Source organism: Eurypyga helias, unplaced genomic scaffold, assembly GCF_000690775.1.
Source record: "Eurypyga helias isolate BGI_N326 unplaced genomic scaffold, ASM69077v1 scaffold11612, whole genome shotgun sequence".
Taxonomy (NCBI): domain Eukaryota; kingdom Metazoa; phylum Chordata; class Aves; order Eurypygiformes; family Eurypygidae; genus Eurypyga; species Eurypyga helias.
The window spans coordinates 1-17,965 of NW_010236663.1; the positions used below are offsets into that span (position 1 = coordinate 1).

At 38.8% G+C, this 17,965-nt stretch overlaps 1 pseudogene; it reads left to right on the top strand.

Moving 5' to 3' along the window:
* The first annotated feature begins 390 nt into the window (after positions 1 to 390).
* Positions 391 to 17,965, top strand: part of LOC104506280 — a 43,464-nt pseudogene continuing 25,889 nt past the window's right edge.

The following is a 17,965-nucleotide window of genomic DNA, read 5'->3' on the forward strand; positions in this document are numbered from 1 at the left end:
CTTGGTCCCACCATCCATGTCCCTGACAGAGATGTCAACCAGTGCCAGTCCCAATCCCAACCTCTGAGGAACGCTGCTCACTGTTGACTACAACTCTCTGAGTGCAATCATCAAGCCAGTTCCTTACCCACTGAGTGGTCAATTCTGTCAAATCCATGTCTCTCCAATTGAGAAACAAGGATGTAATGCAGGACAGTATCAAATGCTTTGTACATGTTCAGGTAGATGTCATTGGTTGCTGCTCCCTTATCCACCAACATCATAACCCTGTCATTGAAGGCCATCAAATTTATCTGGTGCAATCTGCCTTTAGTGAAGCCATGTTGGCTCTTACCAACGATCTCCTCATTTTCCATGTGCCTTAGCATAGTTGTCAGGAGGATCTGCTCCATGACGTTGCTAGAGGTGAGACTGACTGTCCTGTAGTTCCCTGGTTCATCCTTTTTCCCTTTTTAAAGGCGAGGGTTATTTTTCCCCTTTTCCAATCAGTGGGAACTTCACCAGACCACTATGACTTCTTGTATATGATGGATAGAGGTTTAGCAATCCCATCTGCCAGTTCCTTCAGGACCCACAGATGTATGGTCCTATGGACTTCCGCACCTTCAGGTTCTTCAGGTGTTCCCAAGCCTAATCCATCCTTTTTCCCTTTTTAAAGGCGAGGGTTATTTTTCCCCTTTTCCAATCAGTGGGAACTTCACCAGACCACTATGACTTCTTGTATATGATGGATAGAGGTTTAGCAATCCCATCTGCCAGTTCCTTCAGGACCCACAGATGTATGGTCCTATGGACTTCCGCACCTTCAGGTTCTTCAGGTGTTCCCAAGCCTAATCCTCTCTAATCATTGGCAGCTCTCCATTCTCCCAGTCCCTGCCCTTGCCTTCCGTGACTCAGGGGGTACGGCTTGTGCCCCTGCCAGTGAAGACCGAGGCAAAAGAATCATTGAGCACCTCGGCCTTCTCCATATCCTGGGAAACCAGTTTTCTCATTTCCTTCCAGAGAAGGCCACATTTTCCCTGATCTTCTTTTTGTCACCTATGTACCTATAGAAGCCCTTCTTGTTGTCCTTGATGTCTCTGGCCATGTTTACTTCTATCAGGGCTTTGACTTTCCTGACCTGATCCCTGGCTTCTCAGACAATTTCTCTGTCATCTTCCCAGGCTACCTGTTCCTACTTTCGCCCGCTGTAGGCTTCCTTTTTGTGCCTCAGAGAATGGATATTGCATTATTCTGTGGAGAGATGGCATACAACACTATCGGTATTATCAATGTTTTTTTAAAAAAAATCAAGTAAACTGAGCTCCAGCTGTGACTCCCAGTGGTGGGAATGTTGACACTTCTTTGCAGATAACTAATTCCTGGGGGAAACATATCACAGCTGAATGTTTTTATTCAGATTACATTATCTAAGAGAAATATACTTGGTTTTAATGCCTATCTTCCTAATACAAGATTGAATATTTGGGTTTTTTCTAAATAAATGAGATTAAAATAAGAAATCTGCTGTACACTGGCCACTGTATTTAGAACTTCAACAATCTTGTTACATGGGTAGTATCAAAGTTATAACTTATATGCAATATAGATTTTTTTCTCCTTACACCAAGTATGGTCTATAGCAGAACATAACCAGATTAAAATAGTTAACAAAACTGTTTGTGGCACAGATAGCTTGCTTCTTATACATACATGTGCAAGTGTCTTGTTAGAGTAGATGAAGACAGTTTCTCCCAGTTAACCAAGCAAGATGCAAGACTGATGTATGGAGACGTGAAGATACTTGCTTGACAGCAGTGAGTGAGGCACAGAAGAAGGGAGAAACTATCTAATGACCAGATCCCTGCATATAATCCCAATCAGATGCAAATCTTTCCTGCAAGAATGAGCAAGAAAATTACTACAAACAAGTAACTGTAAGGGAGAACACTGTGAGTGCAAGTTACTGGTATGTCCTGGTGTGCTTCAAAATGCTCTGTTTTCAGCCACAGGAGTGAGACCACTACCTGACCTACAGGTTTCTATGGGTTCAAAGAAAAGCTAGAAACAGAGCAGAATAATTTTTTGCCTCTAGCTCTTCTACAACAGTTACATACACAAACAGAATCAAATTTGAAATAATTTTTGGTATGCCATGTTCTTTATTTTCTGAGCCAAGCATTGACCGAAAGCTGCATTACTACTAGCTACATAACTGACTATATAAATATGAAAATTTTAAGTGTAAATTTCACAGGTCAACAGGGTCAAGTGAGGTAAACTCTATGAATAAGTGTGCATGATTAGCCCATAGATGTTAGTCTTGTCATATTCCTACAAACACTATTTACCGGTAGACAGGAAGGACCATGGGAATTCCCAGACACATGCACATCCTTTGGGTGTTATACACTTTACTAGTTGGCGTTATCAGCAACATTATGTTGTGCAAACATATGACGTGAACAGGAAACTATCATACTGCCATTGCTCAGACTACTTCAAATTTTAGTCACTAGAAAGAGGGTCAACATCCTCTTTTCAAAATATCTTTCCATTATTAAACATGCAATGATTGTTGCAAAATGTTGTTTCCCCAAATAGCCACTCAAAGAAGATATTTTTACATTCTATTAAGTGGGTTTTGTATCATACATTACCTAATTGGTTAGTCCACTGAAATGACATGCAGTTACTAGGAAAAATGTAGCTCTTGTAGGAATAGCTAGTAGAATGATAAGTCTTTTTTTATTGCATGAATATTATCAAAGTACAGTAGCTATAAACTGATAATGTGACAGACTAGGAATACTGTTGTTCTGTTGTTTAATCACAATAGATGAGTAACACTCCTTGGTTTATGTGCAAAGCTTAAAAATCAATACAGCAACTATATCTAGAACGTTTTTCTTTACATAGGTCCCAGTGTCTGCTACAAAAGTAATACTGTGTCTCATTCTGTCTTACACCACAAAAAACATTTTGCAAAATAACATTGCTTATAATAATTCTGTAATCTGACCAGAGTGATGAGTTGTTACTACAGAAGCAGCTTTACTACTTGAAAAGAAGTCTCAGAAGAATACAGTTCTGAAATCTAACCTTAGAAATGGAACAAAATTAGCTTTAGTGTCCATACTACAAAATTAGTGAATATTGATCTTGCTGCTGTTATAGGAAAGTTGTTTCTTCTTTCACTTTAAATGATTGATGGAAACATTGAATTGAACTACTCATTGGTACGTGAAATACTAGGAGGCAAATGGATGGAGCCCTGGAACAGAGTAGGGGTGTTCAATGACATGGAGTTGTGAGTCTTCTCGTTTTAGAATCCAGTTGTGCTAACTAGCTGAACTTCATGTGTATTTGCAGGACAAGGTCTTAGAAGAGAGTCTGATATACAACATGTAACAATATTCTGTATCTTTTGGATAATGGTGAAAACAAAGATGTTGTGAAAAAGACTTTCAATCTCAGTGTTCCAGTCTCTGAAACAGTAGCATATAGTGCTGGATCCCAGGAACTCTTCATAGAGTTGGAATTATTTCTCTAGCTGTTCAACATTTAATTAGGGTTTGCAGAACTGGACCACTGTTCTTGGCAAATATTTCAGCCATTGGACTCTTACTCTGTAAACAGCTGTGCCTAAAAGGATGACTACAGAAGTCCTATGAGGTAGCGCTACTCATCTGAGAGTTTCTCATACGTGGCCTTAGTGCTGATTCAGTATAACTTAATGAAGATGAATAAACTGTTTATGTAACTCATGCCATCGCATATTCTGTAACACTACCAGTGTTTGCCTTCTACTCACTGTTGATTTTCTTCTCGTGACTAATAAAGGTGAAACTTTAATTGGGCAGGTAATTTATAAGAAGTGTCTGTAAAAACATGAAGATAAACCAAAGGTAGTATGAAGAATAGGTCAGATAAATCATAGACATCTTGTGGGCCATCATCTGACTCAGCATGACTATCCACATACAGATTTTTTAAACTTGCAGTTTAAACATCAATGTTTGTAGGGCAGATTGTAGATTCTTTGGCAGGGAAGCCTATGGACACTAAGGAAATAGACAGTCACTTTTCCTCCCTGCAAAAGCAGGATGTTCAGTACTCTCTTTTCAAGCAATGAAGATGCTATAACTTTGAGTCTTTTTAATGTGCTTTGCAGTGAAACTTTGGATCTTGTCCAGTTTTATAAAATTATGCAAGAACACATTATTACACATGAAGAGCCTTACCCTGGAACTCCTAAGTAATGATTTTTCTTATGTAGCGTAATTCTTATGTATTAATGTATTATGTATTAATAATGTATTAATATATTAAAATATATCTTTTGACAATATATGGTATATTTTTAATTAATATGTTATGTATTAGTAATATATGCTATTCTTGTGTGTAGTATAAACAATAGGCCACACTGCAGTGAATACAACGAAGTCTACAAATAGCCTAATAACTGGAGTAGATTCTCTGCTGGCTCCATGGGATGTGGTTGGGAGCATTACATTTTAATAGACTAGATGGTCTAATGCCTTCTTTATATAAAAACTGTATTGTTTGTAAGAAGAAAAGAACAGGAAAATATATGCTGCTGTCCAAGCCTCACTATCCTGTAATAGGTTTTGGTTCAAACAACTATGAAATACAGATAGAATTTTGCATGCTTTTAAACCTCTGTACAATAAACATTTGGACACAATAAATCCATTAAATTAGTCCTAAGTAGTTACTAGAGGAACCAGTGTAAAGTAGTGCCCAGAAAGTCCAAAACGAAAATCAACAACAAAATTGTACTTAAGTCACTCAAAAGATACTGCAAACAAAGTGATGCTCTATATATGGGCTTGCCGTCTGGAGTTCATAACCCTTCTGCTGGAGGCAAAAATCAGGGCTGACGAAACTGCCTAAGGGTGACATCATGTGGGGAAATCTGCGGCAGGAGCAGCAGCTCCTTGTCCAGACGCAGTTCTGAAAGGGCCTAATGCCAAGCTTAGAGTCCAAGCTGTCTGTCTGGATTTGGCATCATTTTTTGTTGGCAAACATTCAGTAGCTGAACACATTAATATAAGTTGTCCTTATAAGAACTAAACTACCAATAGTCTTGTGCTGGCACAAAAGACTTCCGTCTAGTCCTTGTAATGAATCTGTTGCTTATCCCCATGTTAATAACAACCACAATGCCTTGGTCTCCACCCAATTAATGAAAACCTCCCATCCTTTTCATTCAAAACTAGACCTGACTGTGTTGGGCACGGATATTTCTACAGACTGCATGTGGTTCAGCTTGATGTCTTTTGCTAGCTGCATGTTTGGTTTGGATTTATCCTGGGTCTCATTTTTTCACTGCTCTCAAGAGTGCCTTCCATCCTTCTTTTCAATTTACATAATCTACAGAACAAGCCACCCTTCTCCAACCTTACAAATCCACATCTTTCACTTTTCAATTTCTCTAAAACTCAAGCAATTCCCTCCCCTGGCATTTTGGGGGTGTTGTGAAAAGCAATACAATCACTTTTCTGTTCTCTATAGACACACTCAGATGTACTGTCATGTCTACTCTTTGGAATGGAGCGAGGCATCAGCAGTCCTGAACAACAGAAGTAGTTCCAGTTCAAGCTCTTCCATCTTATGCTACCCATGCTGTTTACCAATCAGAGCACTGAGTAAGTACACTGCAATTCTGACATGCCACAAAGCTACAGCTCTCGTGCTGTTTCTTGTCTGTGTTGGTATATAAAGTACCATGTAATCCTGAAAACACTGATGCTCTCGCTCTGTCTGAAACCTTGGTATGAGTCAGCTCTAAAGTTTATTGTCAGATTCAACTCAGCAAACACACTCAAAACATTTTCCTAGGGTCAGACTGTACTCTAGTTTGCATATTGACAGGAATGAAAGGGCTCTTTGTGCAGATGTCTGCTTGCTCATGTGAAAAGTGGAACAAATTAACTTTGTGGCATTATACTCTTTCCTTGAATGATTCATATGGTTGGTAAATGATGGGATGGGTGGTCCTTAACTGTGGTAAGCTAAAGCTATATAGCTGGGCTATAAGATGTGCACACTCTATTCTTCTAGATCCCTGGATAATCTAGTCAATAATCAATATTCTGAAATAAAAATAGAACTCCTTAATGCATTGGAGCTATCCAGAAGAAAGTGGGATTGATGTTCATTGGAAGCTGGAATAAGTGGCTTATTAATTGATTATTAACTTGTTAAATTCAAGTGACTTTTAAGGATGAGTAGAGGAGCATCTCAAAAATCATCATATCACTAGAGAAAAATGTTGTTTATTTTGTCTTTTGTACATTTTCATGATTGCATGGATAACACGAATATTTAACTTACCAGCTGTAAACGTATCGGGTGGGATTTTCTAGATGAGCAAAGAGAAAAGCTAACATAGATCATCATAAAGGCACTAACTCAAGTCACGAGAAGGATCAGATTCACTAGATACATAGGACAGATACTGGGTCAGGTCTGCCAGCTGATCCAGTGGAGTAAACTGACAGTACTAGCAGGTTGATCAGCAACCTGGTAGGGTGATTTTAGTTGTTAGTCAGCCCAGAGTGTGACAGGGCACTTTCAAGTCAGCATTGTGAATGTTTGCTGACAACAGAGGAAAGGTCATACTCTGGCTGTGAAAGGGAGTGGTAGCAGACTCAGTTTCCTTTGCTCATTCCCCACAGTCTTAATCTTTTATGTACCTTCAGGATTTGCACTCTTGCTTGTTTAATCACCACATAGCTTTCATGCTTCTCTGACCTACCCTCTTCCCTGGCCAGCTGTATGCCTCCCTATATCAATGCTAACCTCCTGTAGCTCTCAGGTTCCTTCTTTGTTCAGTTTTCACCTCCCTCTTCTAGCCATCTCTTCCTGGCTCTCAGTCACATTTGCATCCAGTCCTACCCTTCCCTCCAATGCTGGATGCTGTCCATGCCAGCCAGTCCCCTGTCCACATCCTCTCTCTGGATGCCATTCCCCTACTGTCAGAACAATTTTCCTTTAAGACTCCTGTTTCTGCTGTCTTTGCTGAGCTAGCCCTGTCTTTCAGTCAGCCACAGTTACTGTGACTCAAGAGGCCCGCTATGTACAGCAATAAGTTAAATGTTTTAATGATCCTTCCTGATACTGCTATGAATCCCCTAATCATTGTCAGAAAGCACCTAGGCCCCGCTTTCCTTATTAATCAAGGTATTCCTTATCACATCTGGGAAGCTGTTTAACAGCAATAGCCATTTCTCCTTTTGTTTTTCTTTACATACACCTGAGGATCCTCTTTGTCCATTGTGCCTGGCCACCACCGAGGCAATCACTGAGGCACAGGCAAAACAGTGAAATAAGTTGCAGGCCAGAAGCACATTTGGGGGTAGTCCAAACTGCCTCATGCAGCCTCAGGAGAACACCATGCAGACACAGCCTTCAGATTCCTTAGCTATGAAGCTCAGGATGTTGACTGAGCACACGCTGTGATTGCTCAGAGTGATTTGAGCAAATGTTTCTCAGACATTGGAAAAAAGGAAAAAATGTTTCTTTCTCCTTGACCATTAAAAATCTCTGATCCAAATCACATATAAGAATTTCTTTACTACTAAGCAAAAAGGGGATGCGATGATGTCTGCTTGTCTGATTTCATTCTTAGCAATGACTGAATAATTTGTGCTGAATTTGTCCAAAAATCTTCAGCACCTGCAATGGGAAATCCCGGACACTGGTTCAAGTAAGGCAAGGTCATAAACACCAGGTCTTAGAGTGGAAATTGTCAGAAAACCTGACTAGCAGCCTGAATGCAGTAGGTGGCATTATGTTTAGCCTCTGGGTGTTTCAGTTCAGGATATTCCAAGCAGCGTAGCTACATACAGGGAATAGTGCCTATTTGCTAAGCTAGTGTACATAAGCAAGATCATTCGGGAGTAATGGATATTATGCTCAGCTGCACCTTCTCTAGGCAGAAAATGTTCGCTTTTAGGTCGACTTTCTCAGTTGTTATTAAAGTAATTGGTCTCTGCTCCTTGCCTGAGCCAGAAGGGAATACAGATAGGGGTAGTCATCTCACTTAACCGGTCTGGCAAAGAACTGTCATGCTTTCATTTAAGGCCTTCCTCTCCCAACCCAAATTCCTGTCCCAGTTTTAGCCAGGTAAATTTCTTAGTAATAAAGATGAGCCTTAGGTGCAGGTAGCACCAGGATTAACCCTCCACAAACAAACAACACACTAATAAGAAATAATAAGAACCTTGTGATTCAAACAGAGACTTGGAGTCAGGAAGATTGAGTTTGTCTGGTATTCTGCTGTATATTCTGGGTGACTTTATGAAAAACAAAGAATCAAAACCAGAGAAAAATGCCCATGAGTTTTCACTGCTGCAGTATTCCTGTTGCTGATGATGATAAGCATGTCTGAAGATGGGTAATATGTAAAAAAGATCATAAAAATTATAAGTTCCTCTTGATCCTGTGGTTGCCCTACCACAACACACCAAGCGGATTGAATGGTTACTGTCTCAATTCACAATTAAATCACTGTGAGTTCCTGGGTACTCCAGGATTTAATTTTTTTTTTCTTCTTTTTTAATCCTTCACAAGAAACCTTACGTATTGAGAGAGCAGTGAAGACCCATAAGTGAATCATCACACTGATCTCCCAGGAAAGTGGCTGTAGTTGAACAGAAGACTTAGATGAAGCACATTATAAAGTCGGCATCTTCTGCATGTAGACCAAGGGATTGAGACCAAAGGTTCCAACCTGTGCTTCTCACCAGTGAGAGAGTGCACAAGCCAGTGAACACCTCTCTGGCCAAGTCATTAGTGCTGTCATAGAAGACACAGTTCTGTAATCCAATACTCTTTTTCCAGAACTCCTTTTTAATCTCATTTCTATTTCAGGTGAAACTGGATCAACCCTACAAAATGTCAATTCTAAAACTCCCTACTCCCCACGGAGTGCTTCAATCACTCAGCTGCAGAACCAGGCTCCTTCCTGTGGAAGTTGTAAGATAGAAAGTTTAAAATCAATGTTGGCAATTTGGGCACTTGCAGAATTGGACAAACACAAAAGCAAGAGTTTTCCGTTTTACATTTTGGATGTGGATGTTTGAATTCCATAGCCGATCTGAGCCTTGCTTCCTGGTATTTTCTTCAAATGCAGCATGAAAATCCTCATTTGTGAACACTGACTGTAGCATAAACCCCTCCTCACCGATGCGAAAAGGGGTAACTCTAAACAAGGAGCAGAGCACCACCTAGTGACAGGCGATAAAATTACTCATCTGTAATTAAATAGAATAAATGCTTTACTTGATCGTGTTTGAAATTCGGAAAAACCATACTACCATGAAAAGACTTAATTATTTCTTTAAAATCCTCTTCTAATCATGAGTTATAACTTCTCCTAGGCTAATTGAAGGAATACAAGAATCACGATTGGTGGTGCTCAGTAAAAACAGTCCTTCCTGCAGATTCCAGTGTTTTTCCATGAACTCCAGCTGCTTGGAATCTAGATTTTATTAAAAATACTTGCTTCACTTGCTGTTTTCCTTTATTTACAATAAGCATATAACACAAAACTTAAGGAATATCATTCAAAAAAGGGCCAGATCAACAATGAAGACTAATATTAACATCTGATGACAGAAAGCCATCGAATTATAATATCAGCCTTCATCACTGGCACTGTTTTTTTAGAATTATTTTTCTTAATCAGATAATGAAATCACTCTTTGTGACTAGGTTAAAGTGCAAGGTTATGCTGTTTCAGAAATCTCAGACATTTAAAACTTGATTCTAATTTCACAGGAAGTTTGGAGTAATTTTTTTCTTTTCATTTCTTTTCTTTTCTTTCTGTATTTCATTTTAGGCTTCTGGAGACAGTGTTTCTGACCAGTCATTTACAGAAAGTGCACAGACACTCCCTGGCAGCTCTCCTTCTTTCCTTCTTGGGCTGGTTTGGTAAACATACCTTTTTCTAAAAGTCAGATCCAAAGCTAACAGGGCTCTGCACATTGGTATACTAAATCTAAACTGAAATTATCATGGGCACAGGTGTTAAGGTCCCAGGATTGTCCTGGGACAGAACTGACCTTTGTGGCAGTGCAGGAGTGTATTGCAGTGGCTGTTACACAGACATTTAAGCTCTGCCCATATGCTTTTGATGCCACATATACACAGGGCTAGGTTATTTATAATTTGCTTTGTTGTCAATTAGTCCAGGTTGTGACTGAGCTCTTATTTCTGTTTATCTCATTCGCTGTAGTCTTGTTACCTTGCAACATGTCCATCGAATGTTATATCATCACTAATTGACCCATGCTTAAAACAGCATACAAGCTTTTGGGTACAGGCTTGGTCTTTCTTAAATAGGAATGTTTGTTTCATGATATGTCTGAGGATACTCAAGATTCTTCTGAATATACTATTAACCAGTTTTCCATTCAATTCCTAATAACTCTTAATGGAAGCTAATGCAAAAGAATACATACACATTTTGAGCACTAAATAAGCTGAACTGTGTGAACAGGATAGGTTTCTTACATGCAGTGTTATGCTTAGTGCTTTGACCAGTGGAGGAAATGCCAAAAATTAAACCTGTCGAACGGTGAGAATTTAGGATTTTGTTTGTTTTCTCTCACTGTTTTTATTGTTCAGTTTCTGTGAAATAGCTTGTTGCATACATGTATTTGTTTCATTTTGTTTGACTTTGTTTTGAAAGATTAAAAAAATCTTGCGACACCGATTTGTTCACATAGTGAAAAAAATTGAAACCACATTAATAACTTTGTGGAAATGCATTTCACTGGCATGTATAGACATACCTTTCCAGCAGTCATAGAGCCATCTATTACCTAACAATATTTATGGCTTGTATCCAGCATTCTGCACTTAAAAAAAAAAAAACACATTCACATGTACACAGTATTTGCCATGCTATGGCAGTGGACCTGTAACATCCGTCTCTAGAAGGAATGCCAGAATCATTCTGAAAACGTATTTCAGGTTGAGTTACAATGCCAGCTCATTTATTCTTTTTCTTCTGAGCACAATTTTGTTATTAACAAATATTTGGTATGGAAATAAACTGGATCTGAAAATATTTTGTTATGGTAACAAATATCCACAAGTAGTATGTCAGCTTTAATTGTGGGATCTCTACAAAGATCTCCATATTGAGACAGCATTAACATGCAGTCATAATTTTAAAAAATATTATTTAACTAGTTAGACTGCAAACGTGTATATGAAAATGAGACGCACTGGAGGCTAAGTAAGCACGAATTTACAGGTTTGTGTAGGAGACTCTGTTTTTGCCCAGGTCCCATCTTTAGTCACAAGTGTTAGAAGTAGAATAATAAATAACAGCTCTAAACCTTAGGTTGGAAACTAGTTGTGCTGGATCATGTATGTGCATTCTGTCTCCAGCACAGCTGATGTTCAACAACCTCATGCAAAGTAGTAGTGGTTAATGTGGGACTGAGAAGACGGGCTGCTGCCAGCAGCTGGCAGGTAGCTGTAGACCCTGGTGTCTTGTCCTTGGTGTGTGTGTGAAATGTAATTTACACCACATGGGGCAGAAGAGATGACTGAATCACTGAGTTCTTTTGATAGCTCGAGTGCTGTAAATAAGCTATTGGGTAAACTAATGCTCAGGACTTCACCAGCTTCCCAGAAGAATTGTTGCTTCTTGGCCCTTGGGGGGTTCTTTCCAAGGGGCATTTTGGCCCTTGTGGGGTACATGAGCAGGGTTTAAGCTGCATTTCTAGGCATGGTGTCTTACGTTGCTGGCACTTGGCCAGCTGAGGTGCTTAACTGCCCCTGGGAGCTGATCTGCTAGGAGTTTGATCTGACAGCAGAACACCTAAAAGATCAGTGCAGTGTCACCTAAGTCCACAGTGTGCCTCTCCCCAGGTTTTTCACATGTGTTAAAGAATGCATCTTCCTGAAATTTCGGGTAACCTGCATTTTAATTATACTTCATGTGTTTAAAATATACCTTTGTTTAAAATCACTAGCAGCTGCAAGGGCTCAACATTTCAGCAGCTGTATTGCCCAGGTGTGTCTTGAAGAGCACCCTGAAAAATGAGAAGCAGTGAGCATGTGTGAAAAATTACCATTTGAGTGACCTCGCCTAGTGACACACACAAGTTTCTGCAGGGATAATGTTTGGCACCCTACCACTGCTTTCCTGTTACTTTAATCAGGAACCCCATATATCTTCTCCTGTGATACTCTGCTTAATTTATATACTTTCAATAATAGACAAAGGAAAGCTCTAAGGAGGCAATAGGGCTAAACTTATCCATATGACTTGCTCTGGCCTTGTACAGAGAGGTGAATTTTAAATTTAACTGTTTGCATCCTCAAGACAAAAATGCATAGGTTAAAAGGAGTATTTATGGAATGGGAAGGAAAAGCTATTGTAGCATGATTTTACATTAAAAAAAAAAAAATCTTTCTAGGTATCAGTTCTTTCTGAGTTCATGCAGGCTGAAAATGCAAAACCTCAAAACCAATTCACTTTCCTTGTGCGTGTCTAGTTGTCCACAAGAGCAACTCAACTCTTTGGAAGACCTCCAGAGTTTTGCAAGGAATAATGGTGTGCAACAGGGAATATGAGTATCTTAGTGTATCTGTACAACAGTTGAGCAACTTTCACTTTGTTATCCCTATATTTGTTACGCTAGGGAGTAATTTCTTACCATTAATCTCCTGAGCAGTCCATAGCAACAGAAAATAAAATGTCTTGTTTCTGCTTTATTTCAAAGCCATGGTTTCTAGAAATGTTACACCTCTCTCATGCAAATTCAGGAGTTGATGATTAATTCCTGCATAATACCGAGATTTTGCTGTAAAAACTAGTGTAGTTTGGTGGAGGTGCCAGTAGGTAAGCAGAGATCATACGTTATTTGAAAAACTTGTCTGACTGGTTCTTTTAAATTTAATTAAAACTATGGTGTAATTATTAATTCCAGAGATACACAAGTGTTTTCATCCCTTTAGACATCACATCCCGAAGTTTGCTATTCCACCTAGAAATTTTGTTTTATTCTGATGTTCAAGATGGATACGATGTCAGAAGAGGCAGCTCTGGTTCTTTCATGTCCAACAGAAAATAACCTGTAGCCTCACTCTTATTCTGTAGGGCATGTGTAAACTGCAGACCATATGAATATTAATGCCTATTTTTATTGGAGGTCAGAATTCAATTCTTTTGTTGTTTTGTTTTGTTTGGCAAGGAATGCTATTTAGATTGACAATATTTGTTTTATGTTCATTTTTGGATCGTTTGCTGTCATTTGCTATATACAGAAAGCTGTAAACACCTGTGATATAGGTATTTTCAGTGTCACTGGATATTATTGCATCAAATTCCATCTACACGCTAAAGCTGCTTGCATGTTTATCTCAAGGGAGAGGGCAGTATTGCATTCTGAATGGCTTGAATGATTCCAGCCTTTCTTTTCCAGAAGCATTCTATAATGGAGCAGAGTATTATTAGCAGCGTATCTAGTAATATTTAGCCTAGAGGCCAGAAAACGTTAAGTTTCTGGGTAGATATATATTCTGTTCTAAATCATAAGGTGCCTAGTTCTATTGTAGCTTCTGTCATTTTAGGTTTTTCTTTTATCTTACCTTAATGAGTAACAGTTCAGAGCTGAAGTATTGCACTGTGGAACAAAATCCGTGCCTGCCCTCCAGGAAGATCTGTAAATTGTAATTATAATTAAGTCTAGGAGGCAAAAGATTAGACAGAGGTTAATTTAGATTTAGACAGTTAACTACTGTTACATTCCCACTGGAATATCAGGGATGAATATAGCCTGCTGAGGGATCAACGCAGAAGTATAAACAAAACTTAACTGATAATGTGTTTTTCTCTAAAACTAATTAACTAATACTGTAATTTTCTCTTCCCACCCCCCACCCCCCTTTGCTTCTTGTCTTAGCATTTACAACTTGGACATTTCCAGTTACACACTAAATCCGAAGGCAGCTGACCTGTGTCCCACACTGCCAGTTCCACCAAGGTAAGAATTGCTTTTTTCAAGGCTTTTTTCTCTTTGGCAAAGAACTCAGCAGCGTTATTCGCCTTGCACAGTAATATTTCATAGTAGAAGCAAAGTTAGTCAGAGAATATTTTAACTGTTGATGAACAAACCTCTCCTTTTTAGTTATGAATGTCTTTGTAGCACAGCATTGCTGAAGTGGTACAATAAATATATTCAAGAAGCTTGTCTGGGAGTGTCAAATAATTTCGTATGTAAATATTTGGTGGTGTTAATTGTACCTTACAAACATTGTTTTGATGTGGCTTTTAGAATGCTTAAATATCATAAAACCAATGCAAAGCGTTTGTGGTCTAGAATTATCTACAACAACATAGCTTACAGCTACGTTAGCGTGAGTTTAGGTTTTACGTAAACACGTGGGAGCAGAGCAGGTGAAGCCAGACTAGAATGGAAATAGGAGCTACAAGCTGATAGGGGTTGAGGTAGTAGTGCATTTTTTTCCCCAGGTTGATCCTGAATGGATGTTCTGGTAGAGCGATAAAGGCATGGTGCTGCTAGGAGTTTATTTTACAGAAGAAACATGAAACTACCATTTGTAACAGACCACTCCCATGCCCAGTGCCCTGTTGTGTCAGTCTCCGTGTGCAAGGTCTCCTCCTGGGCAGGGCGGATGCCTGCCAGATTACAGATCAGACTGGCCATCCGTGGCTGTGACACTGTGCTGAGGGTGCTTGTGGTGTAGTGCAGAGGGCTTGAAAGAGAATGATGTAATAGGTCTCTGAGGATGTGAAACTATTTGTCCAGTAGGTAATATTTTTTACCATCTTTGCTTTTAAGCTTCCAGTAAATCTTTTCTATTATTTAATCTATGTGTTCCACAAAATCCTGAATGCTATTCCAAATAAGCATCTGTCTTAATAAGTATGGTTAATGAAATGTATGTTTTTCTCTGAATTCTGACTGGAATATTGGCAGGAAGAGATAGTGTGATAGGACTGAGTGTCCTTGCACTAGGTAAGGTTATAAATAAAAAGTGAATAATAATACTCAGTTAAAATGTGATGTTTCAAATGTTTCTATTAACTTTATATTTTTAATTTAAGTGACATTTTTCATATTCTCTGAGCAGAGTTGTTTTTAAGAAATAGTGATTGTGTTTTATCAGGAGGCATTTAATAGACTGATGAAATACAGATCTATGAAATAACAGATTCTGTGTTCCTTGATATGATCATATACCTCATTTCAGGGGACTGTAAGAAATCGTTGATGAAAAAAAATGGCACCAGTATGAAAATTTTAAATTCATTCTTACACAAAATATTATTGAAAAGCTAATAATTCCCAAAGTGAATTATTTCAGTTATAAGCTCATTATTAGTAAGTTATAGGTAACTCTGTGTTTTGCATGCTTGGAAGGTTGCCAGCTTTAATAAATGCTGTTGCTTTTGAGACCACTATTTAAAATAAAAGCCAAAATTCTGCAAGAACTTTAAATTGATCTTTAAAGTAATTAAGATTAAAGTTAAATGGCTTGTACTACTCTTTATAAACTTACTTTGTATATTTTTCAGCCTTCTCTTTTATACTGGTTTTGTCCTTCAGATTCATTTGGGCATCTCTGGTCCACACCTTGATTGCACCGGTTGTATCCGGGTTGGCACGTAAGTATATTTACCTTTTAGCATACACTTAGTTAAATGTATCATCTCGCTGAACTGAAGGAGAAGCAGCTGAACAAATAGCTATCCTTTTTTTCCATGGCCATCCTCAGTAACCTTAGGCTTACCACACCATTTCCAAGCTGAGCCCTTCTTGCCTTTTGGTGCCAAGGTCTGGCTGTGCTGTTTCAGCTGCTGAGCATTGGGATGATGATGATGATTTTTATTTTTTTATAGATGCTTGGAAACAATGTTTCTTTAGGCAGGTCAATGCAGTTATGAAAATATTACTGTTTCAAAGAAAGTTTTGTGAAGTTTCACATCGCCTATTTTAGAAAGGGAGAGCTATAGGACTGTGTCCAGCTAAAGCTTATCATTCCATGAAAGTTAGCTTTGTATCTCCTCAATGAAATTACATGCCTGAGCTTTAGAATAACTGCAGGAAAGCCGAAAGCCCCGCTGCAGTTTTACTCAGACAAACAGACCATTATGTGAATTCTCCCTGTGATCATTGATACTCTGCCACTCTGCTATGCAACAGTATTCCTGAGCTGAGCTTGGTTAGACTGGAGGGTGAGAGACTGGGGAGGGAGGCCAGGCAGACATCAGCCTGCCAACAGCAGTGCGCTGCAGCCTGGGGAATGCTGCCCGCCTTCACACAGTTGTCCCAGGTGTTCTCTGGTGGCTGTTACGACTACAGGAACAATCCCAGCACTGAACTGGAAACAGAAAATGTCACATTTCTACCTGGATATGCTATCTTCTCAACAATAATTACTGCGAGTATCATTTTACCTTAAGCAGTGGCAGAGGCTGTAACTTGAAAACTTTTGAACTATAGTGGTTCCACAGCAGTAAAAATAATTCCTCATTCCTTTCAGATTTCAAAATCAGAATCAATTGTAAGATCTGTTTACACTCATTTACATAGACTTACATGTTCATTGTGAAATTTGTTTGTCAGCACTGGACTCTACCACACTTCAACCCTGCACAAACAGTGTTAGCAACGGTGGTGTAGAAGTGCAAAAATCGTGTTCCACCCCCATTCTTCTCTGCCTCAGCTAACTGTAGAATCATATTGAGTGAACAGAGGGGCATATGATATGAACATGAGATCTGTGGATTCAGCCTACCCTGTCAGTAGAGAAAGGGTTGGCAGCTCTTTTCAACAACGGCAGTGATGCACAAGCATCAGTGCCCAGGCCTCAAATTATGGGGTTATATTCTGCTTTTCTCTCAGTGACCTTGGTTTCCAAAGGAAATCTGAGTGTGGCTTACAACTTTTAAAGTGGAGTTTTTTGGGGTTTTTTTGTTTGTTTTTTTTTTTTTTTTTCCCCACTATGATGTTGCAGTGTTAAAGGAGTTACTGCTCAATATGGACTAACAGACAATTTGTACTTCATAAGACATTTGTCAAAATTATTGTTCTTCTGATTTCTTAGAGTAGAGTAAGATCCATAGACTGGAATTCAACAGATATGAAAAGTCTGACAATTTACAGTAACAAATATAAATGTATCACAGATAAGATTTTTTTTCATATCCTCTGTAAGTTATGACCTTGTTACTTCTGTTGATACTAAATGGGTAAGAAGAGGTTCCTCTGTATGCATGTGTGTTCCAGTAAAACTGACTGTCGTTTGCAGAACCGTGGGAAGATCCACTGCTTCAGGTTACACTTCCCTTCAGAGCTGGTGGTTTCTTTCTAGAATAGGCCAGAAAACTAGTGAAGCAACTGCCACTGGTTGCATTTATTATTTTATAGATTTCAACCTCTCTTTTAATTGTTCCTAGTTTCTTGTCATATACAAAGAACTGGGGACATTGTGGGTTTTTTGACTCAGAGTGGTGGTGGTGGGTGGTTTTTTTTTTTACTTTGGGAAAAATTAATTTATTTAAATGGGTTTTCATTTTATGTCTACTTTGCCTCCATACATACAGAGCTCTCAAGTCAGTTTTGTTGTGCTACTGTCCCTACTGCAGAAAAGGACTGGTCCTCCCACCATTGTGAACAGTGGCAAGCTGACCTGAGTAGAAAGAAAGTTTAAATGTTCACGACATAAAGGGTATGTGAATGAAATATGTAGCATGATATGTACATTTTCATTTGCTGTAAAGCAAAACAGTCTGTTTCCATTGGGTGAATTACAGTTTTATGAATACTATTTTGTTTTAAAGAAACAGTAATGATTTCAGAAAATCAGATTTTAATCCACAGGCTCGTTGAGAACATAGGCAGTGTCTCATAAAGCTTTTCCAGTGGACAGTAAGATTGTGTAAGATGCCTTGCTGTCATGCCTT